This window comes from Rousettus aegyptiacus, unplaced genomic scaffold, assembly GCF_014176215.1.
Source record: "Rousettus aegyptiacus isolate mRouAeg1 unplaced genomic scaffold, mRouAeg1.p scaffold_m13_p_5, whole genome shotgun sequence".
Lineage (NCBI taxonomy): Eukaryota > Metazoa > Chordata > Mammalia > Chiroptera > Pteropodidae > Rousettus > Rousettus aegyptiacus.
In genome coordinates, this window is record NW_023416308.1 from 112754897 (window position 1) to 112779680 (window position 24784).

General features: G+C 40.1%; 2 pseudogenes; both read right to left on the reverse strand.

Moving 5' to 3' along the window:
- Window positions 1-505: 505 nt before the first annotated feature.
- LOC107497322 lies at window positions 506-1447 on the reverse strand (annotated as a pseudogene).
- Window positions 1448-13966: 12519 nt separating this feature from the next.
- On the reverse strand, window positions 13967-14548 carry LOC107497302 (annotated as a pseudogene).
- Between the last annotated feature and the right edge of the window lie 10236 nt (window positions 14549-24784).

Sequence of the window (24784 nt, forward strand, 5' to 3'; positions counted from 1 at the left end):
AAAGTTTTAAAAATTAAAATGAAAGATCACACACATCAGGACAATTTCTATTACAAAATTATAGGTTCACATTTAAAAATGTATTATCAGATACAAAATCATTGTTTTAAATTATATTATAAAAATAGACTAATTCTATTTGTCTCTTGAACTCATTTCTCTGTCTATTCATGGGTGTGAATTACATGGGGTTTGCATGAATGAGGTGTGTGTGGACATACACTTAAATATACACGTGACCGTAGCTGCCTATACAGGAGTATGAATGATTATATAAACAAATTGATGCAATAAAAATAAATAAGAATTATAGGTTCATGGTTGAGTCTTCCTAAACTACTTTTACCTGAGGTCTCATATTTGTCAAGACATTTGCTTTATAGATTTAATAAAAAACTGGGGGGAAGTATTTCAGAAATTTATAAAATTGTTGGCCTAGCAATTCAATATTGTCCATAGACAGATCTGAGCTGTATGAAACTGTCTTACTGTTGCTTTTATGTAATTAAAATATGAATCCTATAGAAGACTTTGCCTTCCCCACAGCCTTTTAAAAGGCACTTTTGACTTCTTTGTTCCCCAGGCTATAGAGCAGTGGATTTAGCATGGGGATGGCCATGGTGTGGAACACAGAGGCCACTTTGTCTGTGTCCATGAAATGGCTGGAGCTGGGCTGTAAGTATATGAAGATGCCCATCCCATAAAATATGGAGACTGCAGGGAAGTGGGAAATCAGGTGGAAAAAGCCTTCTGGTGTCTTTCAGATGAGTTCATCTTCAGAATGATAATAACTATAAAAAAGTAGGAGATCAAGAGGACCCAGTTAGCAAATAGGACATCGAAGCCCACCAAAACAAATAAAACCATCACACTTCTATAGTTGTCTGAGCATGAGAAAGCCAGGAGAGAAAACCCACTGCAGAGAAAGTGATCAGTCACATTGGATCTACAGGAAAAAAAAGGTTAACATGTTCCTGACATGCATGAAGGTGTCCAAGAAACTAAGAACATAGGAGCCTGTGACCAGACACGCACTCCCTCACACTGTCATGTTGGTGGTGTAATGTCATGATTTACACACTGCTGCACGGTAATCATAGGCCATTGAGGCCAAGAGAAAAGTTTCTACAGTAAGAAAGACTACAAAAACGAATATACGAACAGCACATGCATTGTAGGGAATAACCTTGTTTTTATTTATAAGGATTCAGCTATCACTTTAGGAGTGACAGCTATGGAGTAACCTAAGTCCACTAGAAAGAGATCACTGAGGAAGGAGCACATGGGGATGTGGAGGTGATTGTCCAGCAGGACCAATGTGATTCCCAAGTTCCCAACCAGAGTGACAAAGTGGATGAGGGTGAACATATAAAGAGCAAGAGCCATAGTTCTGGGTCATCCGTTATTATCACAGAATGAATTCCGTCACCTGTGTACTGTTTTCCATTGGGGTCACTTGTGAATTATGTGAATGCCCTATAACAATGAGACAAGAGGATCTAGGTGGTAACTGTGCTTAGAGCCATCATTATGTTCAATATATGTCTTTTATCAGAATTCTGTGACTTTAACATGGGCATAATAACAAGATATAATTCTTTGATATTGGATTTTAGCTAAAAGGATTTTGGAGATAACATAACACAGTCTTCTATCTTCATATATGATTGAACTAAAGTGCAGAGAAAAAATCGACTTATATGAAATTACAGAATTAGTTACTGACTGGGATATGTTAGCCTCCCTATTCAGATTTTTAAACACCGACACAAAATATTCATATGCAATAAAATAGATTAGTGTAATTTAATTTATTTCACTTCAATTACCATTTTGCTATTATATCTATTGTATCAAGAGCAGTATTATATGCTGGCAAAACATAGTTTAATATATTATGCTCTAGCCTTTGATCGTCTCACAGGATAATAAGATATATAGAATGTGTAATTACCACACAGGGGGATAATATAAATATAAAAATAATGTGAAATAGAGTAAAGACATCTAGAGAATAAAAGTTAAAAGCATGAGTCCAGGCTAGGGAAGTAAGGGTGCAAATTCTAGCTCCACCATAAACTAGATAGCTAACTTTGGGTATTCCTTAACATCATTCGGCCACCAATGTTTCCTTGAACTCATCATAAAACTGGATTGATAATGCAAACTGACATTGTAAGTTTTTACACATTAGAACTAAGACAGTTAGTTATTGGTCTGTGTATGGATTAAAGGGATAGGTGTTGTAAGAGAAGGAATTCTAGGATCCTGTACCCTCACTATTTTCATTTGCTTCTATTCCCAATTCCTTCCACTTTCATATTCCTTCTATATCTTCCTCTGATTTGTCACACAGTATCCCTCTTCTACTTAGTGGCCAATCCAGCTATGCCAAGTAAGAATCCATTTATTTTCTGAGTCATCTCACATATTGACTAAGGTCTCTGAGCCTCAATTTTCCCATCTGTAAAATGGAGATAACAATGTTGTACTTAACATTCAATAAATGTAGATATTCTTATTGTTTGAAGATAGTGACAGGCTCTATCTAGGGATCCAAAGTGTAGGTGAGGTTAAGGAGGACTTCTACATGCAAATGAAACCTGGGATCCTGGGATCTCACCCATTTTATTTTCTTTTGCATTAATTTCATTAATCTATGCAAAAGATGATGATGGCTTGGACCAGGATGGTAGCAAGAGAGGTAATGAGACACTATCCAATTCTGGATATATTTCAAAAGTAGAGCTTGCTGGATTTTCTGACATAGTGAATATGGGGCATTAGAGAAGGATGGAACAATGATGACTCCATTTCTTGCATAGTCATACAACAGATGGTGTAAAAGAAGCAAATGTTTAGGCAAGAACAAGAGAGACCATTGCAGGTTAGTCATGCTGAGTTTGAGATTCCCTTTGGTTATCCAAGTAGAAGAGTTATATAAGCAGTTGGACTGGCTGCATCAGGTAACATTAACTCACTCTGTGAGATGAGTGTGGTTGATAGGATTAATCTGCTACAGATCATTTATCTTCACTTCTGTGAAACGAAATTGATAATGATAATTCCCACTTAATCATACTATAATACTAGCTAATGTATACTGAGCTTTACTGTGAGCTAGGCATTAGGCTGAAAGAATTATGTCATGCAACTTCTACAAGCCTTGTGAAAAACATGCTATTATGATTGCTACTACTTTATAGATGGGGATTCTAAGACTAAAAGAGATTTTAGTAATTTCTCCAGTGTTGCATCACCAGTAAATGATAAAACAATATTTAAAATTGAGAAGTCGGCTTTCAGAAACCACAGCCTAAACTACCATGACAAATAACCTCCCAATTAAGAAATAGCAAGAACTCGATGTATCAAAGCGATTCCTATTATTTTGTCTAAGTACTGCTTTTGTGCATTCACACCACTCTGTGCTGGTCTACATGTGAGTCTTTCTTTCTTGTATCAGAATTTATTTCAGTCTTTGCAGGGTTTTTTTCTTTCCATCCCCACTGATATGAAGGCTCAAAATTCTCTTAGAGAACAAGATTTTTTAATTCCTAAGAAAATACGGCACCTCTCCAGGATGCTGTGCAAAGTTCAAGCCTCTGGATTGGTGTCTTTTATTCTCTGTGCGTTTATGTGCTCATCGAATTCTGAAAGGAGGCTCATGAACCAAAAAAAGCAAAAGAAAAAGAAAAAAAGCCGTTAAGAACCACAGCTTGGGCTATTATCACCGAAGCATGGATGCTCTATTTATAAGAAGCTGGGATTTGGTGCTTTTTACCGGAGTCTGAGTTCTCTGGGTTCAATGCCAGATACCACCTAGACTTTCTTGTCTGTCAAAGCCCTGTGGAACACTGGTTATCATTCTATAAGTCCTAAAAATAATTCTGTGTTATTGAAACTTTTTTTTTTTAAGATTTGGAAACACTACCTAAAGCATATTAAAGAGTGAAATACTCATTAGCCTATTAAAGAGAAGTATTGCAGTAAAGAAAGCTGTTTAACTGTATAACTGTAAATAGCTCATGGAAACACATTTGCCTATGTAAACTTATTAACTCTTCCACGGTGTTAGTTTTTGGGGGAGAAAAAAATTTCCCTGCTAGACAGAAGCGTGTAATCCATGAAATCCCTATAAAGCATACCCCCAGGAACAGTGCATTTCAGAGTTATACTCTGAATATTTCATGACAACTTTCAAGAGGACATTTATAATTTTCCCATTTTCACGATTCTCTCTCTTAGCTTGAGGACTCATTTTTGTCACATTTACCTTTTGAATACCATCAGAACGTCTGGAATGCATGAGGTATCAATAACTACTACATAAGTAAATGAATGACTCAGAACCTTCTGTTTGTTTCATTGATAGAGAATAAAGTAGCCAACCTGTTTGTCCAGGACTGAGGGGTTTCGTGGGACCTGACACTTTTAGAGCTAAACCCAGAAAGTCTCAGGCAAATGGGCAAGTTGATCATGCTAGGTGCTGGTGATTTTCTGTTTTGTTGTCTTGTTTTTTCTTGTTTTTACTTATCTTATGCTCGTTCGCGCTCTCTCTCTCTCTCTCTCTCTCTCTCTGTTGGGGATTGAGCTAAACACTGGACATGAATCATTTTGTTTAATCCTCACAACAACCCCAGGAAATAGCTTATTATCATGTGTCCGTTTCACTGATGAGAAAACTAAGACAAAGTTTTCATGCCTTGCCCAAGAATACACCCCCAGCTGGCTCTAGAGCCTGCTCCCTTGACCGCTTCCTTCTCTTGCCTTCCACAATGAATTCTGCAGGCACAGCAAAGAGAATAAGGTCATGAAATTCATCTCTGAAAGTAAGTGCTCAGTAATTCATGTGGGAAATAACGTGGACAAGCATAATCCACTCCCCGCTGGGTGAGATAGCAACAGAGAGAGAAAGAAGCAGGGAAAGCCATAATCTTGACATTAATCCAAGAGGCGAGTGACTTTGAATATGAGATTTTAATATGTTATAAACAGGCCAAGCAAGCCGAGAGCTATTTTTAGCTTTGAGTTATGAAATATAATCACATGGGCAGGTGGCCTACATAGTCAGTATTCTATCTGGGGAAGAGTTTTGCCATCTAAGTGAGACTGCCATCCCCCCAACCATGTCTGGGAAAGGCAGCCGGAGTCCCATGGATGTTGAGCAGAACTAGCCACTGTTGTGAAGTGAGAGATAGAAAATTGGGGGCCTCTACTCTGCACGGCCACTCCCTAGCAATATGACCTGGGGAGCAAGCTACCTACGGATTTTGTGCCTCGGTTTCCTCACCTGACTAATAGGAGATGGGGTAGGTTGAGATACAGTAGAAAACATGCAGAGCCCGAAAACAAGGTAAATCAGAATCTAGGTTCTACCACTTAGGGCCTGTGTCTCTCAGCCTCAGTTTCATTAGCTGTAAAATGGGAAGTTTGATTTGCCCCTCACAGATGTATTGTGAATTTTAAAGAGATAACGGACACTAAAATATAGAAAACACATCTGGCATGATAAAGGTGCTGGATAAAATTGTAATTCCCTTTCCTTGGGTGTACAATCATTCATCCACTCAGTAAGGATCACCGAGCACCTGCTTTGTGCTGGGTGCTAAGCTAGGTGCTACAGGTAAGAAGGCGAAGATGACAGAGTGCCTGTTCTCGAACTGCTAATCATTTCATAGAATATGGTGGCACTTCTCCAGCTTATCTGACCTTCAGTAAAGTCACCTCACATCTCTGGCCCTTAGTCTCATCAACCATAAAACTAAGATAATAAATTAACTGTTAATAGAGGAATCGTGAGAGACAACATAGAAGACAGTGCCCAGCAGAGCTCCTAGCACAGACGGAACCCTCAGGAAATATTTGGGGAGACTCAGGGGCGGTTGCTAAGACTCTTTACATCACTAGAAAATGTAGATGTTGTGTGCACTAACCTCAGAGCATTATTTTCTGCTTACTTCAAATCAAGTCTGGATATCAAGGGTTTTATCCCTGAGATTGTTGGCCACACAAAACACAATCCTGCAGTAGGCGGAATGATGTTATTTGGCCAGCAAATGTTCTTGTAGAATTGAGAGGAGGTGAGGAGACTTCTTAGATCATATTTGCTGGGAAATAGGCTGAGACTGAGATTTGCATGCAGGTGCCTCACTGGGGAAGTGCCCTTGGGAATAGCACCTGTGAGGGAAAGATGGCGGTAGAATCAGAGAGAGGGAGAAGCCAGGCTGTGATGCAGTAACAATGAAGTCCTCAGCCAAGGTTTCTGGGGACTCTGGAGCTGGGGTGGCCCTCAGGAGCTGTCTTAAGGAGACAAGCCAGGGGTGGGGGCCAGCCTTTGTAATGACCAGTCTTGGATGCCAGTTACCTTAGGTGATGTAGCTCCCTTCAACTGAAGGCAGTTCCTAGAAGGAGTTCAGCCATGAGGTCCAAGCAGCTCACCTATGGCATGCACTACAGGAGACATTATTGTTGACGTAAGAGATGCCTGGAATTGAAGAGGGAAAGTGTAAAGAGTAGCTAACTAGAAACCCAAAGAAAAGAAGTTACCATTACTAACTTGAAAGGTAACGTATTGGCTCCTGGATACATATTTCTCTCGAGCCATAGCCGGGCCAACATATCGCTCAGGTATAAAGTGACCATTATCTGAAGAGAGAACCAGTAATGTGTTTATAAGAACGAGGGGTGACTCTATCAGAAACATGCAGGAAGAAGCACGCACAAAAGGGCTTGTGCCACCAGCCAGGACAGCCAGGCCTGCAAGGTAAAATATAGCCCAAGATCTGGTTCGGCCACTTCTTAGACTCAAGGCACTCAGAGGCCACTTCCACTCCCGAGATCTCAACTTCCTTGTTGGGAACCAGCCACAGTGAAACCGAAACAGCCCTAAGATCTCTGTTATACCTAGGTACCAAATAATTTCAGATCTTTTTTAGTATCATTAGCAAGAAAAAAATGATTACAAAATGGATGACTTGGTAATGACTTCACCTTCTGCTAGTGAGGTAAATTTTGTGGCTATGCTTTCTCTGCATTATTCATTTTCCCTACCAATTTGCTAGTTGAAATGCTTACAGATGTCTCTTGTATTGAGAGTTTTTTTTTTATCCTATGGTTTTAGCTTTTTACATGTCTACTCTATTTTCCAATTTCTGGAGGATGGGGACTTGTCTCTTATTCACTAGACAGTCCTCAATGGAGTGACCCTTGCGTGCTAGATATATCAGTTATGTTTTGTTATAGAGACCAACGCAGCCTAACATAAAGAAAAAAAAGGGGGGGAGCTAATTGAAAGAATATCAAGAGGTTTACAGAATCAAAGCGAAACAGGGCACAAGGCGGGAACCAAGGGGATTTTAGAGGGTGAAGAAATGGAAGTCAGCAGCAAAGAAACCATCTGCTGCTGGGAACGGGCTGACCAGAATGCCTCCACGGGGGCAAATGAGCTCCACGCCAGCCTGCTGTCCTTGCATTGCTTGCTTCACATTCGAATTTGGGGGAGCAAGAACTTGTTATTGACTTAGCGAGGGCCTCAGGCCGGCTCCTCCGTGCACCTCTATGAATCTCTCTGTAGGGAGGCCTCTAAGGGGGAAGGGCTGGAAAGGGTCTCCTTGTGTGGGCTTCTAGAGACTTGGGTGGCTTTGGGGAGTTCTTCTTCCATCAACCCAATGATTATGAGATGATTCTCCAAGGAAGTCAGAATGTTTTTAAGAAGGAAAATGGATTCTAGATATATCAAAAAAATGACCAATGTCTGCTACAACTGGTGCTCAAATAACTTTTTAGGGAGAGATACATGCTCACACATAAAAGTCTGACAATTTGACTGAAGCAAACAAACGCTTTATCTTAACGTAGGTACATAAGCAAAATCCTTCTCAATGTTCTCCTACAGCAGATGGGATTCTACCTTTAGCTCTGATATCTGCATAACATCTAGACTTTCCTAGTGGAGCCTGAATCTGTAGTTTAAATTCAAAGTCTTAATCTGAAAGAGACTATCCTTCCCATCTGAGCACCAATTTATACCATTTTGAACTCTTTTCCCATTATTTCTTTTCATGAATATTACAAACGAGACAAGGAGAACGCTGTTTGCCTAACACATTTGCATAGCTTCCTTCCCATTCACTACATCTTTCTTGTCCAGAACTAATGTTATCATCTTTAATTCCCCACCCTGGGATCTATCCTTTCTTTATTTATTCTATTATTGCATTTTCTATGTATCTCATTGGTTTTTTATTATTTCTTACATAGAAGAAAAGTTACTCATATGTAAGTTCTGTCTCTAGTTTACACTATGAACTTCTTAAATACAGGAGCTCTGTTGGGTTTATCTTTTTTTAACATTTGTATTGCGAAATACATCTTATACAGAAAGTGCATAACAAAAATTTATATAAACTCTAAATATAGGAGCTATGTTTGATTTATCTTTTTAAAACATTATTACTGTGATATACATAATTTTAAATGCATAAAACATCTAGGTTGAGTTTAATAACAGTTACAAAGCAAAAACCAATATATAATATATCCATCATTCAAGTCAGGAATAAAGCAGAAGCCTCTAAATACCCATTCCCATACATTCTGTTTGTATCCGTTTGTGGTTTTCTTTATTTTTCCACAATAGAAAAATAGCATAAAAACTTAAAAATCTCGCAAAATATATTTAATTTAATCAGTAATCAAGGAAATGTAAATTAAGACAACAATAAAAAAACATTAAGCTTTCTCCAAAATGACATGATTTAAAAGTCCAGTAATAATCAAGTGTTAGCTGTAGGAACTCTCACACACTGCTGATGGGAGTATAAATTGGTACGATCACTTTGGAAAATGGTGTCACATTATTTAGTAAAGTTGAAAATGTATATAACCTATGATTCAGTTATTCCACCTTCAGATATACGCACCCTAAAGGAATGCATGAATATGTGCCCTGAGACACATGACCGAAACGTTCACATCAGCATTGCTCGTCATTGTGCTAAACTAGAGATAAGACAAATTAACATGAACAATAGACTGGAAATTAAATTTTGCATTTTTCTTTTGGGTCATCTGTCTTTTTTTATTGATTTGTAGAAAGTTTTTTTTTTTTTTAAGTATCTATATATCTACATCTATCTATCCATATATATACATATCTATATCGCACACACGTGTGTATACACTAACTTTTTCCTGGTTAAACATGCTACAAAAATATTATTCCCCATCTTATCCTCCAAGACACATAGGCCAACGACTGAGAAATTCTGTGTTATAAACAGAAGGTAAGATTCTTGGGCTTGGGTCTGGATAGCTCATTGGTGAGATTCCCACAGAAGTCTCTTCATAAAAGTGTGATTTCTCTTTAGGGACATATTTGTTGTCAGAGGTCCAGGTTCGTCATCTACTTTGATGGAATAAGTCCTAATTGCCTGTGGAAGTAATGGACTGGGGAACTGGCGATTCACTGACTTCTGATCTGAGTAATTTGCTTTTCTTACAAGCTCCTGCCAACAGAAACTCCATGTGCAATCTCATCCTTATACTGGAGTTCAGATGGGTCGTTACTCTCCATCCATTCAGCTCTGCTTATAATATAATTACCAGTGGCAATGCTATCATTAGAAAGAGAGTAGCGATTTTAAAAATGCCTTTCCAGGGTTCCGGTCAAGATGGCAGAGTAGGTAAATGTTGTGCTTGCCCCCTCCCATGACCACATTAAAATTATAACTAAATTATAGAACAATCAACCTGGAGAACCATCCGAAGACTAGCTGAACAGAAGACCTATAACGAAGGAAGAAGGCAGGTCAAGACTGAAGGAAGCCAAAACTTAAAAAAAAAAAAAAAAAAAAAAAAAAAAGCTTTCCTGCCTATTAACTCATTTGAGAAAGGTGTGTGTGGTATGGCTGGTGCTATTACCTCTACTTTGATAATGAAGAAGTTGGCACAAAGATAAACGGCTTATGCCAGTTTTACAGCTGGTAAGTGGAAGAGTCTTGACTAGAAGCTAAGTATCCTAGCTTGGAATTCTGGGCTCTTTCTGTATTATTCCTTCGGAGCCTGGCTCAAGTTCCACTAGGGAGCTTTCCCTGCCCCCAGCATTCTGTCTCATCCCTGAAAAGTTCTAATTATTATTTTATATACTCCTCACTTGACAATGCCCACAAATGCCTTGAATTGTCACCTATCTAGAAGTATGTGTCTTATTCCATTGCACTGCTTGCAAACTGCTCCTGAAGCAAGAACAGTGTTGTCTATCACATGGTTCCTTCACAGACCTCACACCCAGCCTTTCCTGCAGCGTGAGCCCTGTAAACACTGGGTAGAGCTTGGCTATCTCTGTGGGCTGCAGCATTCAAAGAGCCCATGCAAACCACGACTAAAAATAAATGCACACTGATCCATTTGTGTTCCTTAGAGTATAGGAAAAATTCCCACCAACAAAGTTATTGAACACTGAGTCATTTATCTCCAGTGCATTACATCAGTCACCATATATGCAGGAGGATTTGCTTTGTTGAAGTAAGAATTACATCTTATAGTCTTATATTTGTACTCTCCAGAGGGCCTTTGCACACGGCAGGAACTTATCATAAAAGAGTGTCTATAAATGATTTATACCTCTAATAAGTCCTCTATTGAAGTTTACTAAAATATAAAGTTACTTTTCTCAGAGAATTGGGCAGGGAAGGCAAGACTTATGTTCAAATCTTGGCTCCTCTTGTTAACAGTGGGCAGGCAAGTTAACTCCTCAAAGCTTTGGTTTCCTTAACTGTGAAATTAAAGCACAAAAATCTATCTCATGGTGAACAAATGAAGGTAAAAGCAAAAATGTCTTCTGACACATCAAGAACTTTCTAGAACTTAAAGGATGAGTAAGAGTCAAGTAAGATTTGGTTCTCTGTGAGTTAAAGCAAGTTAAACTGTGGGAATCAGGGCTTTCTGCTATAAAATGAGAGGGTTGGTTTAGGTTATTTTTGAAGGCTCTTTGAGAGCTAACGAGTTCTGACACTCCTACTAGCATCAATTGTCAGGAACTATTAATATTTTAATTTTTCTTTTCCTATAGGTAAAGCTAAACAGATTATCTAATGCACAAAGGGAGCCTTCTATTTAGAATAACTCAATTATGTATCCTTTTAAAAAGGATTATCTATCCTGATGTAAACGAGTGTCCTGGTTTATGTTTTTTCACATTCTGTTTTTGGACATTTTCAGGGAGGAAGTCTTCCTGTGCTTTTATTGCACTATCTTGATCTATAGGTTTTACAGTGTCTTTCATTCATCAGACCATTCCTGCAGGGAGACAGTGGGTGTTGTTAATAGCCAAATGGGCATTTCATCTCCATTTGACAGATTTCCCACATGGAAGTGAAAAAGCAATATGTATTCTGTAAACTGATGCCTTGCTGGTGACAAGACATCTCCTTTTGAGTAGCTTCTGTAAATGAATACTCATGTAATGTCAGCTTGAAATATATCTGCCTTAGGGCTGGGAGGTTGGAGGAAAGGAAGTTAAACAATGGATGGAAATGAAGGCTTGGACGGGGATGTGATGGAGAGTGAGGGAGCACAGGAGCCCAGAGTGGGACGCACAAGGGCAGATAAGTGAGAGCTATTCCAGGAATCTCGGCTGTTATCAATATGCATTCATTATGATAGGCATTTTCACATACTGTATTTCGTGTTATCTTCACAGTTTAATCTGTAGGTTAGGTTCAGAGAGATAATGACTTTCTTGAGGTCACATAACTGACAAGAAGAGGAAGGATTTTCATCCAGCTTTTGATACTAGAACTAGTACTCTTTTATACTTTTTTGCAGTCAATTGTAACACAAGTCTGAGAAGGTTTCGACAGAAAACAGAAATATATAGGCTTTAGGCATTTAACTCTTAGAAGAGCCACATACTTTTTTGCTTAAACTGAAAGAGGCAGAAATAAACACACCCAGAAACACACTTTACTATGTACTGCCATGATTATGATATACAAACTACAGCCTTTAATTTTTATGAGGACCTAAAGGCTTAGTGACGAGGAAAATTCTCACTTGTGCTAAAGATAGAAAGAGGTTAAGAAGATGAAGGAAAGAGGAGAAAGAGGAGGAGGGAAAGCAGGAAGTAGAGAAGAAGGAGCAGGAAAAAGAGAAAAAGCAGTCAATTATATCGACCAAGTAGGAAAAAAAGAAAATTGAGCTCAAACTGGTAAACACTCACTGTTGGGGTAGCTGCTTCCCAAAGTAGGTGTTCTTGAGAAGTCTGTAACTTCTACGAGTTAACTGAGAATGATTCCTGTGTGAAGTGAATCCTGGCCTTTAAAGGCTGTTCTCATATGTGTGTTGCCGTGTAGGTCCCATTGGTAAGGTGGGGAAACAGGAAGACGGATGAGGCAGGTCTGGGATGCCAAAGCCTGCCATGCAGAAGCAGCTCTTTAGGACATGGCGGCCGCAGGCCAGAGAAAGCATCTCCTCCCGGTCTACCTCATGTTCCCGAGCTCCCTCTTTGCTCCTCTCTCCGCAACACTCACGATCATCCCTCCTCAGACACAGGCTGTCCGTGCGTGATGGAATTCGACCATCTCAAAACTAATTTCCTTGATTTGACCCATCAAGATTTCTGGTTCTCACATTTAAAATAAATATTTATCTTTTTTGTGTGTGTCAGAGATCTTAAAATCACGAAATATGCGGTGACTTTGACTAATTATTGTAGCTACAAACGCCATCGAGCAGTTGATAGGTGAGAAGTATCCACCACGCCCTTCCCACGCACATGCGCTCCCGCCACCCAGCACGTGAAATGAGGCGGGAAGGCGGACTCGCGCTGTGCGTCGTCACGCCATTCCTATCTTAAAAAGTCGATTTCCGCTGGGTTTTGTATTCTTGCAGTATCTGATCACAGAACATCAGAAAGCAACAGGGATCCAGAGGTGAACTGAATTATTAAAAGAAACAGAAGCAAAGAGGGCACAGAAAGCTATTGCATGTATTCACGATGGAGTCACCAAACTTCAGGGTGCAGAGAAACGCGAGAGTTTAATTTAGAAGACAAATATCATCTTTCATAACCCTTAGAAAAAGAAATGCTTTTTTTCCCTCCAGACCTTCTTCAAGTTTTGGTAATTATGTTAGACAAAGGCCAGAAAACATAGAACAAAGTGCAGGCTTTCTAAAGAAAAGTATGTTTATTCAGGTTAAAGTTTAAACAATTTATCTACTGAAGCTATTATATACACAAGGTGGCTTATTGTTCTCTACCAAAGTTCTCTCAACACTATAACAGAAGGAGATGCAGAGCTCATTGGTGCACCACTGATAAGTAGAGGCAGGCACGTGGGCAGGCACAGATGGGCAGATTTAATACTGGGCCACCTGACTTTTGGACCAGCCCTTTGTTCTTTAAATTATAATCTTCTCTGAGATGTTATTAAAACTGTTGAAACAGCTTTTGTCAGCATTAGAAACTTTGCTTTCAAATCCATGGACCAAAGAAATGAAAAGCAAAGTATCATGCTGTGCTTTCCGGTTGATAAATATCGTACAAGGAAGATGTGATCCTGACACCCAATTTTAATGGTGAACAGAAATTTTTTCCAATTAAAAATGAAGAGGGGATATTCAGCGCAGTCAGTTCTCATTTTCATCTTTTGCTTTAAGCTGTGTCAAGAAACAAATGCAAGAAGGTTGTAGACATCCCATGTTACCATTCCCCTAAACTAAGATTATCTTCCTGAATGAGACATTTCAAATTGCTGCTTTTTATGACTCCTAATAGAAGGAGTAACCACTGTTTTGGGAGAAGCAATAACCAAAATCGGCCAAACTTCAAAAGTCATGATGGTGTCTAGGTCTCAGGGAAGGTTTATCCCTTGGTGACCAGCCTACTTGCTACTCACAGTTAAAGACCAGGGACAAAGTATGTTGAGTAGTTTCCAGAGAACATTTTTTTACTTCTTTGTTCCTAAGGCTCTAGATCAAAGGGGTTCAGTACGGGAATCACCACAGTGTAAAATACAGGTGCTGTTTTGTCCGTGTCCATGGCTGGCTAGAGCTGGGCTGTAAGTACATGAAGATGATCGTGCCGTAGAAGATGCAGTGAGATGGGATGCACAAGTGGAGACGGCTTTCCTCCATCCTTCAGCAGGGTGCACCCTTTAAATGGTGATGTATGGGAATAGGTAAGAGGTGAGGATGACCACAAGGGGCAAAAAGACATTGAAGCCCACGACAAGGAAGACAGCCAAGCTGCTGATGCTTCTGCTGGAGCAGGAGCGAGCCAAGAGGAAGGGATTGACACACACACACAAGTGATTGATGGCATTAAAACCACAGAAGGAAGTCTAAAGCTGTCTGCAGTGTGGACGGAAGCACTGAGGAAGCCGCAGACATGAGAGTCAGCAGTTAGGAGGGCACGCACACCTGTTGCCATGGTGCTGGCATAATGAAGAGGTCTAGCTATGGCTGCGTGGCGGTCAGAGGCCATGGGGCCAGGAGGGAGGAAGCACTCAGCAGTGGCAAAAGGAAGAAGAACTGAGCGGCGCATTCGTTGTAGGAGATGACTTTGTTCCCTAACTACAATGTAGCCACATCATCTTAAGAGCTACGGCTGACGAGCAACCCAAGTCTGCAAAGGAGAGGTTGCAAAGGAAGAAGGACACTGGCGTGTGGGAGCAGGAGTCGGAGTGCGTGATCACCAGCATCCCCCCGTCCCCGCCAGAGTGATGAGATGAACAGAAATACTAGGAAGAGGGGAACCTGAACGTTGTGGTCATTGGTTAATCCCAAGAGGATGAACTCTGTCACTTCGGTGCTATTCTCCATTCAGGTCAACTTGAATTTAGCTCGGTGATTAAAGAAGAGAAGCCAGTGACACTTGGATGGAAGTATGAGAGGAATGACAGGATGATTGTGTTGAGAAGAGGGAGATTTTCCCCCTTTATCCTTCTTTAGTTCTCAATAAAATAATAAAAATGACGCAAGACTAGATTAACAGGAGAAAACCAATTAAATACATGTGCACAGGAGATTATGATACTCAACTGAGGCTCAAAGAAATGATCAAACTTCTTATACTATTTAGACAAAGAGACGATAAATGTGTGAGAAATTGCCAGGACAAAGAAAAGTTAGTGCTTATTGGAAAGGAATCTAAGGAAGGTTTGGGCTTAGCGAGTAAATGAGTCAAGGCTACGAGATTTGTTGACACAGGCTTTTCTGACTCTGGACTCTGGATTTTTTAACTCTTGTGATCAGGTCACCTCTCAGCCTCCGGGGGCAGGAAGGGCACCTGTCACATAGAGATTTATTTCCTGTCTTTAGAGACAGAGGAAAGTCAGGGAGTTCCTTCTGCTCTTGCTGCTTCTCGAGTCATTTTAATTTGAAATAATCAATATGCCATTGTGGGATATCTTGGGGCCTCTTGCATGGGGCCCCAACAATATAAAAATAGAAAACTAATATAGACTGAGAATGTACTATGGGTAAGGCACATGCTAGACCCTTCCCTTATATAACAGCATTACATCCTGTTAGATAGGTGCTATTATGCCCATTTTATGGATCAGAAAGTTAAGGCTTGGAGAATTTAACATTGACCAAGATAACCTAATTAATAGAGATCAGAATCAGAGCTCGCACCTTCACATTAAAGACTCCAAGGTCCATACACTCAGAGTTTGAATTATTCTACCTGTTTACATCATCTAAAACAAATTATGATGTGTCTAGTAGCATCATTCTTAAGAGTTTATTTATTCAATTTTTAAAAACCAAAAAGAGAACAGTATGAAGTAAGAAGTATAAATCCCTCATTCCTTGTCTTCTTATTTCATTCCCAAGAATATAGCCTCTATGGAGATTTCTTGACATTTTCTATGCACATGTAATTCTGTGGTATTAATCATAATAATATTTCACTGTACCACAGGCATTGCTCCAAGGGCTTTACTTGTGGTTAGCTCATTTAATTCTCATACCAACTCCTTGGAGTTGATTCTATTATTTTCCTCATTTTATACAAGGAGTAACTGTACAGATAATAATACTCCAATCCCTTGTTTCCCGTTTGTCACCCTTATAAACAATGCTCCATAATATAAAACATGCAAACAGAGCATTTTGCTTCCTTACTTAGATTATTTCCAGCTTGTATACGTTACACGTGGTCTCTTTTTTTCTAGCTACTATTCTAAAACCTAGTAGTTTTTAGACGGGGACTGGAGAGCTATTATTATAAAATAATAAAAATAATAATAGTAATAATAATAATAAAACAACTATTGCCCAAAGCCACATAACTGGTAAGTGTTGAAAGTGGAATTAAAACTATGGCCTGTCTGATATTAAATTCAGAGCTCTTAACTACAGCTTTAACGTCTTTATGAGTTTATCCTTCAACACCGATGTAATTGAAATTTACATGTGTGTATTTACATGGAGATAAGTATATCTCCGCCTCCTATTAGAAGTCTTTGTTATTGATCCTGGTTACAGTTAAGTCCTCCTTTCTCTGCTCTCTCAAAGCACTTGGGTCTTGATTGATTATCACACAATTAGTTGGGCAATCACCCAGCTCCTTAACTGGCAATAAGTCCCTTGGCACAGAGACTGTCTTCCTCCCATCTGGCCCACCCACTCAGCCTGCCATGGCCCCTTGCACACATAAATAAATATTTGGTGAATTGCATAGAACATCAAAGTGTTTAAACATTTTTTTTGCTAGCTCTAAAGCAAACAACTTGTTCTCTTGTCTAGCTGGGTCCATGTTTCCTGCCAGAACATTAGCTTAGACCGATGGCATGAAAAATATTCAGAAGTAAAGTGAGGCTGGGGATGGACAGGCCTGGGAAAAGCCGTGTGTCCTATTTGTAGGGCACTGTCTCTCTCCTATTGTTTTTCCTCAGCCCGGACAGTTTACAGACTGTTTCTGTCCCTGGTCACAGAGCGGATGGAAACAGCCAGAGACAAGGGAAGAGAGAAAGGAATGGGGAAGAAAAGAATGGAAGAGACAAGGGACTAAAAGGAGAAAAATGTTTCATCTTTGCTTGGCCTTGGCTTACCTTGGAAAGCAACCACATTGATCAGATGTGTAAGGAACCTTTCTTATAACACAGAAAGAAGCAGGCAGCCCAGGCTGTCCTGCTCCGACGACAATTCCACACACTAGTGTTGTGTCTAGTATCATAGGAACTGGCTCGGCCGGCTCGTGAAACACTACCGGATGGGAACCTGATAATATTCCACTTCCTCAATTCCATTTGTCACCTTTATAAACAATGCCCCAGCGAATGCCTTGTGTGTCTTCTCACGCACGATTCTTTGCCCTTAGGATAAGGAAAATTCCTAGACTTTTAAGGTAAATTCGTAGACCTATATTTTTCATCTGCTTTTTGCTTATTGATAGATTTCCATCCACTAATGTATCAATTAACTTTTAGAGTATTCCAAGTATTTCTGCTGACAGTGTTTTCCATTGCATTTATCCATGCCTTTCGATTTCTTATTTCCTTTTTGACTTTTGGCATGTACATGCCTTCTCTAATTTAGCAGACATAATACCCTCTAATCCATGACAAGCAGTTTCCTGATCTTACATATTAGGAAATTGAGGTATGTGGCGCCCCTCAAGGTCACACAGTTACTTAATCACAGAACCTATGCAATACCGCAAGACCAGAATTTCTCAACTGCTGGTCAAAGGTTGGGGAGAGGGACCATCCTGTGCATCATAGGCCGTTTAGCAGCATCCCTAGCCTCTACTTGTTAAATGCCAGTAATATACTCCCTTCCCCAGTTGTGACAATCAACGCTGTCTGTAGACACTACCAAATGTTCCCTGGTGGGGGGGGGGGGTGGACAACATTGTCCCTGGTTGAGAACCACTGTTTTAGAGTTTATAAAACTCTTTGTGTTCATTTGCAATCACAAGAATTCCATGAGTTACATATTTTACATATCTTACAGCATATGTATATGTATATAATACCTATGTGAGATAAGTGGCTAGTTCAAGATCTAGAGTATTCCAAGTATTTCTGCTCCTTGCTGGGGGAGTTCAAAAAGAGAAAATCTCTTGCCAAGCACTGCGATCCTTCAACTTAAGAGATATCCATCCTCTTATTTCATAAACCAACCTCTTCCCCAAAACGAGGTGGAATCAACAATCTGGAAAAACCCCAAGAGTGAAAGGCAGCTAACTCACCATGGATTCCGACTTCTATTCCAAAACATCAGCTCCAATGCCAATCGGTTACCTTGGTTAACACTGACCTAAGCTATAGTTCTGATGTCTAACAGGTATCACACACTACCTACATTGAACTGCCTCAGGCTACCATCTTCATTATCAATAATATTCAAGGCACTTCCTATGGTCCTTTGATGGACAGCCCCTTCCACTATGCATTGCAGTCACTGTTAATAAACACACCTGGATCCAGAGCAGCAAAGAGAAATCTGGAATCACACAGAGAGAAGAAAGGCCTCCTATGCTGAGTGCCACGCCCTGAAGGGTTACAAGGCCCTAACCCAACTCCTGTTGCTGCTGTGGCTGCTGCTGGTGTATTTTTTCCTGCCCAAGCCCCACAAAGGCCAAGTTTTTCTGCAAAGACCCAAAATAAATATCAGAAGGAGACTTGAAAGAGTAAAGACATTTTTAAAATGTTTAAAGATACTAAGTGTTAGACTGAGTTATTTAATAACTAACGAATAAGAAAGTGTGTTAAAAACTGAAAAACATTAACACGTAAGGGATTATATATAGAAGACCAAACCACCAAGACGGTCTGGAAATAAAAGTTTTATCAAAATTGTTTCTAAAGGGGTTCGAAGAATCACTCCCAGCCATCACATCCCATTCGAAGATTTCCAAAGGAAACTCACAATAGAAAACTCTTAGACTAAATTCCATGAAGAAAGAGACAAGGTCTGTCACCGTTTTGTGAATCACTCTTCACGGCTTAGACTAGCGCAAGATGCATAGTAGACTTTTAGATGTTGGTTAAATCAATAAATGGACTAGAAGTGCAATAGTTGAGTTGGAATAATGGTATTAATGCTTACTAGTAAGCAAGTCAATTCCCCTCTATTAATAGAGGATTAAGTAATATAAAATATGGAAAAATCCAGCTACTGTGTGGTCTATGGTGGGTGTTCAGTACAAACTAATTTGTTTATCTTGTTATTAAACTGCTGGTTGAGCATGTGAACTTGGTTCCTGGGTTTTATTAACATCGGTTGGTCTCAGCACTCTATCTTGCAATAATGACATCAGTTTCTGTTTAAGAAATTATGACCCAGAATTACCTATGGGAGGCTCGCTCTGTCTCAAGTTTTTATGAGACATGGCAGAAGACAGTGGGGAAAATGGAATTGAGTCATTTTTATATGAGCCCTTTCTTCTGAGCTTTTTTCCTAGACAAACTTATTATTTCTACTCACTGTGAAGAATGCTCCTTTTTAAAAGGTCAAGAAAAACATACCTGGCTCCTCGGGAATTGTGAGATCTCAGTTTAGAGCTGCCTTCAACTACTGGACTTTTTGAAGAGCGAAAAAGAAAAGAAAAGCTCTTTAGCCTCTGAGGACCTCAAATCTCAAACAGTAAAGGATTTTCTGCAGTTGTGTGCTAAAAGTGTGAAGGCACTTTAGTTGCTCTCAGAAATAAGTGACAGCTACCAGACCGTGTGGGAGGGCTGGGGTTCCCCGGAAGCTGGCATCTATGCAGATTTGGGGTCTTCTGCAAGGATGATCCCTAAGGTCTCAACCTTAGTGCAACTCAAGACTCAATGACAGTCAAATGAGCCACCAAAACACCACTTTCCTGAGAGGATGAAACATTATTGTGACACTAAAGAGCCTCAAAGAGCTTCAAAGGCCCAGGGGGGCCCTCCACTCCCGTTTTTCAATCACAGGTTAAAATTACTGATGATCAAGTTCCATTGAAAATGCTTTGCCAAGAGCTGGAGAGTCCAACCATCCCCATTTAGCTCAAAGAAGACTTGCCGTAAGTATTGGTATTTAGCTCTTTCTCTAAAACTAAATGAGGAGAAAATTTTAAATGCCAAATATAGATGATAAACACCGAGAAGAAAATGTTAAATGCCAAATATAGATGATATACACCTGAATCACTATTTTGCTTAAACTCAGCTCTGTCTAAAGAATCCCAAGTTCCAAAGAGTCTTGTGAATCAAAACAATTTCAGGACATTTCCTCCTTCCTCCTCCCACCAATTAACTTTGTTTTAAATGAGCTTTAATATGGAGCTTACAGAAAGCTGAGGATCCTATTTCAGCCTCTACTGAATGATCATATATTGGATGCCTTCTATGTTTGGGGCTCTTGTTAAATACTACGTATGTGTCAGTTCACTTAACATTCACACAACTCTATGAGAAATGTATTATCTTTTTCAATCTTACAGATGTAAGAACTTCAGGATATACCTAGAGCCAGGATCTTGGTTTCTAATTATATTTTTTAATAAAGAAACCAGGGCTCCTTAGCGAAATGACTCCTTCTGGGACTAAAGAAGGGAATATCCCAGAAAAACCCGGAGCATCTTGTAGTTCCAGAAAGCAGAGATGCTCAAGTCTGTCTGCCACGAAATCTATACGTTTTTACACTGTATTCTACTGACAATCAACATAGACGAGCAGAGATGCTTTCTAGAAATGGGTCCTGTATCCTGTGGGGACTCACAAATGTGTGTTCCAGTAAAGTCATCTGCAGAAGTGAAATTTGTTTACCTAGTTTTTCCTTCATGAAACTATTATCATAAAGGAATTTCCTGTTAGAATAAATTAATTTTTTTTTTATAAGAAGAAATAAGAAGGGTCCAGGTAGGTAGCAAGCTAGGTGAGATGAGGCCAAGGATGTTTTTGCATCACTCTGAGGATTTTGTAGCATCTAAAATCCTAACCCCAAAGGCTAGATTTCCTGCTTGTTATTGTATTTGATCAATACGACGACCAAAGATAAAACAGAGAGAGGAAGAAGGAGAGAGAATTAAAAAAGAAAATTGAGAATAGAGAGTGCGAAGAGGAGAAGGGAAAAAGAGAAAACTCATCTGTAGCTTCCGACACCCTAATAACTGAGACAATTTACCCGAAACATCTGGCTCTATAAAATCATTTTGGACTCTTCTTTACCAAAGCTTAACATTCTAAAACAATTAAACAGCCTGAAATAAAGATTATTAGCACGGTAATGTGGAATGGTCCCAGATTTTGGCGAGTGAGTGACCTAGAATCTGCTGCTTACTGAGTGGGTGACTTAGATCAATCATAATTGCTTGAAGCCTCAGCAGTTCCTCATGGCACTGAAATTATCTTTCTTTTCCCTCACAAAGGCTCTTCATTCCTGGGGGATTACTTTTGCTTTGACTTCTCTGGCTTTTTCATTGTTGGTCTCCTTACAAAGTCAAATAGTGACTTTACCTCCAAAAAGGTATACGTTGGGGTTTCAGACAAACAGAGAGAAGAAAAGAGGTCACTGCTGACTTTGGGGTTAGTTTTAAGGCCGGTTGTCAGTGTCTGTCCATCCATCTTTGAGATAATGCTGCCACCTCGTGGCCGTTTTGAGCCTTTCATATTATGAACCATTTCCGGTGGTGCTGGATGGAAAAAATAAGAGCTTCTCTTCCTCTTTGTGGCTCTGACCAGTAAGTTCATAGAGCAAAGGTGTTCTGGACTTAGAGGAAGAATCAAGAAACTATTAGTCTGTCTAAAAATGTTAATTTCATGGACACATTAGATGTTAGCACCTTTTAAGATCTAAGAGACCATTAGGTGTTAAGGCACAGAAGACACTAGAGCCCAGAGGTGACCCTTACAGTAGCCAGGGGGCCAGATGCACGGATTCAGATCCCAGCTCTTCCCCTAGTGCTGGAGAGGCTCACACAAGTCACTTAGTCTCTCCATTCCTCTCTTTCTCCTTAAAGGGTTGTTGTGAGAGTTAGTGAAGTTAATAGATATAAAGCACTTATAATACTGAGCACTGTATAAATACGTGTTGTTGTGCAAATATCTAATTTGGTCAAGGAATAAACTGGGATTCGTAGAGGGGAACCGATCTGCCCAGAGCCACACCGATGATTGGCGGCATAATGGAAATCTGTGTGTGGCTCTAGGACTCATTGACTCACCACCAATTTCGCCACCAATTTCTCCAGAATTCCCTGAGCACTCACAGAAGATGACGACTTCCCTTCCTCTGCTAAGACTGGGGCCATGTGATGTTAACTTCCTCTCAGCTTCTCCATTTAAATCCATCTTGTCTTTTTTGGCCTTCCTGTCTCACAAGCTCCCCCCACCCCTTTCTTTCCCTGCCCCCTGTATCTGTATTGCTGACCCATCTCTATGTACTTTTGTGATATCTTACTATGGCAATTAGTCCCTGTCCTCTATACCCTCCCTTACACACACCTAACTTACTTATACACAAACTTGCTTAAGTTACCCATTCCTCCCCCCACAATTCTCATGCTATACAGGTATTCTTCCTCTTATCTTTACAGTCATCGGGAGCAGTCTACATCATCTCCCATTCTACCCTCAATCCACACACTCCAGCCTCGACTATTCCCACCTCCAATCTCCTGAAACGACATTCTTGAAGGTCACTCCTTGTGCTCGCTTTGGCAGCATGTACACTAAAAGGTCACTCCAGAGCCAGCTTCACAGTTGTTCACCTAGTGTAGTCACATAGGGCCCTGTGGTCAGAAGAGCCCCATACTTGGGTTTTAATGCTCTGCAGTTGCCATCTTTAAATTATTAATAATATTCTCTTTTGCACCTGTGTTTTGTAAATAAAGTCCAAGGGGACAGTGGAGCTCACACCTGCTTGGCACCTCGGCTCATGCATGGGTCACACCTCTCGCTACCTCCCATCCCGTCTTTAGTTCACCGTGTTTAAAACCATGAGGACTTGCTTGTGGCCTACAAGACAATGTGCAGCCTCTCCGGCCTAATGTTCAAAGCAAATTAGCCCCAACCAACCTTCTCAGTTTGATTTCTCTTTGGAAGCACCAAGTACCCTACCTTCCATCCACACACACCCAACAGCACCTACTCTAATGTTTGGCACACAGTAGATACTCATTAAACAACTTCCTTTCTCCACCTACCATACCACGTGCACCCCCCGCCCCCATTTGCCTTATTTCCTGCTATTCCCTCGGGTTGGAATACTTTCACTTGCAGATCAAATTAAAGCCATTTCTACCATAAATTTTTTCAGAGGTTATAAGAAGCATATATATGCCCTTCTACTAATAACAGTTTTCCAAATTGCATTATAATATTTAGTTCTATACATTTTCTCTCTCCTTTTGTTTTCTTTCCTAGAACCTAATGCTTTTGCTTTTCCCACCCCCAAACCTCTAAGCCTCTCACTACACTGACCTCTACTGCCAGGGAAAAACCATCTCGTATGGACAAGCTGATATTAGGACTGGATATGTGACCTTTCTTAGACTGTAAGCTCCTTGGGGACAGAACCTGTGTCTCATTCATCCTCCTGGAACCTAGAACAGTGCCTATAGACAGTACGGTCCTACTGAACTATGTAAATCCCATCTAATTCTCTATTTAAATTGGACTAGGCACAGAGATGCCACTTGAAAAACTTACATAAGAGAAATGTGTTTGTTTTTAACTCACCAAAATAACATTCCAATCACTAGACGTGGTGTGTCTCTCATTAGCAACAGAAATGGAAATATATCTATTTGTAAGTTTGTAAATCCTGAGGGCTTATTTGTTAGTGAAAAATGAAAAGGAACAGTTCCAACTGGTGCCTTGACATATCTGTTCCTCCCACCTTTGAAAAGGAAATCGGCATCCATCAGCAGTATGTAAACACATAGAAGAACCATCCTTTTTTCTAAGGATCATACTTTCATCTGAGTTCTTGCCTCCATCTCCTCTGTGTCCTTCAGAAGCTGGTTTAATCAGTGCATCACCTTAAATCTTCTTATTCATCTTAATCTTCATTATAAGTCTCCAATATCTCCGTTCCTGTGAGCTTCTCCCTCTCAGTACACAAATATGCAAAAAAAAAAATCTCTCAACTCCAAGTATCCCTAGAACTACCTTTCTGATGCATCTTGCTTTTCTACAGAACGTTTCAAAAGAGATGTTCACATTCACCGAGGGAATGAATGAATGATTGAAAACCAAATGACGTGGCACGAGGTAACAAAACTAGTCAGCAGTACAGCCGGGATGGGTCCCATGCCGAGGTCAAGTCCCACCTCATAAGTCTCCCTCACCTTTCAACCACAATTCAGAAACACCGGTCCCAAACGAAACACGCTAAGGCCCGAACCACAACTCATTGGGTTAACTCAGAGAAAAGGGGTTTACCACTCAACAAGCAGAAACCATCATATCTGCCTTGGTCAAGATCATGGAGGCCAATGTGAATATCATCTACAAAGACACGGTGCCTAAGACGCAGCTGGAGATCACTCCTCAGCAAATGTGTCTCGGGTTGCTAATGTCAAAAAGAAAATGATTACTTTGGAGAATTAATTCTCATCCCTCAGAGTGGGAAATGAGAAAATAAAACTCAAACTACACCAGTTAAAATAATAAGTAACGGGTGAAGCGATCAAAGTCCAAACAGATGCCAAATTAGACCTCAATCTTCCTTTAATTAAATGACAGGAAGCCGCTAGAAATGAAGACAGACATGGTGGCATTGCAAGCCCAGCAAGATCAAGCCCTCCTCCAGGCAGGCAGGAAGAAGGGACTGAGGTTGCCGACCTCAAAACCATGTT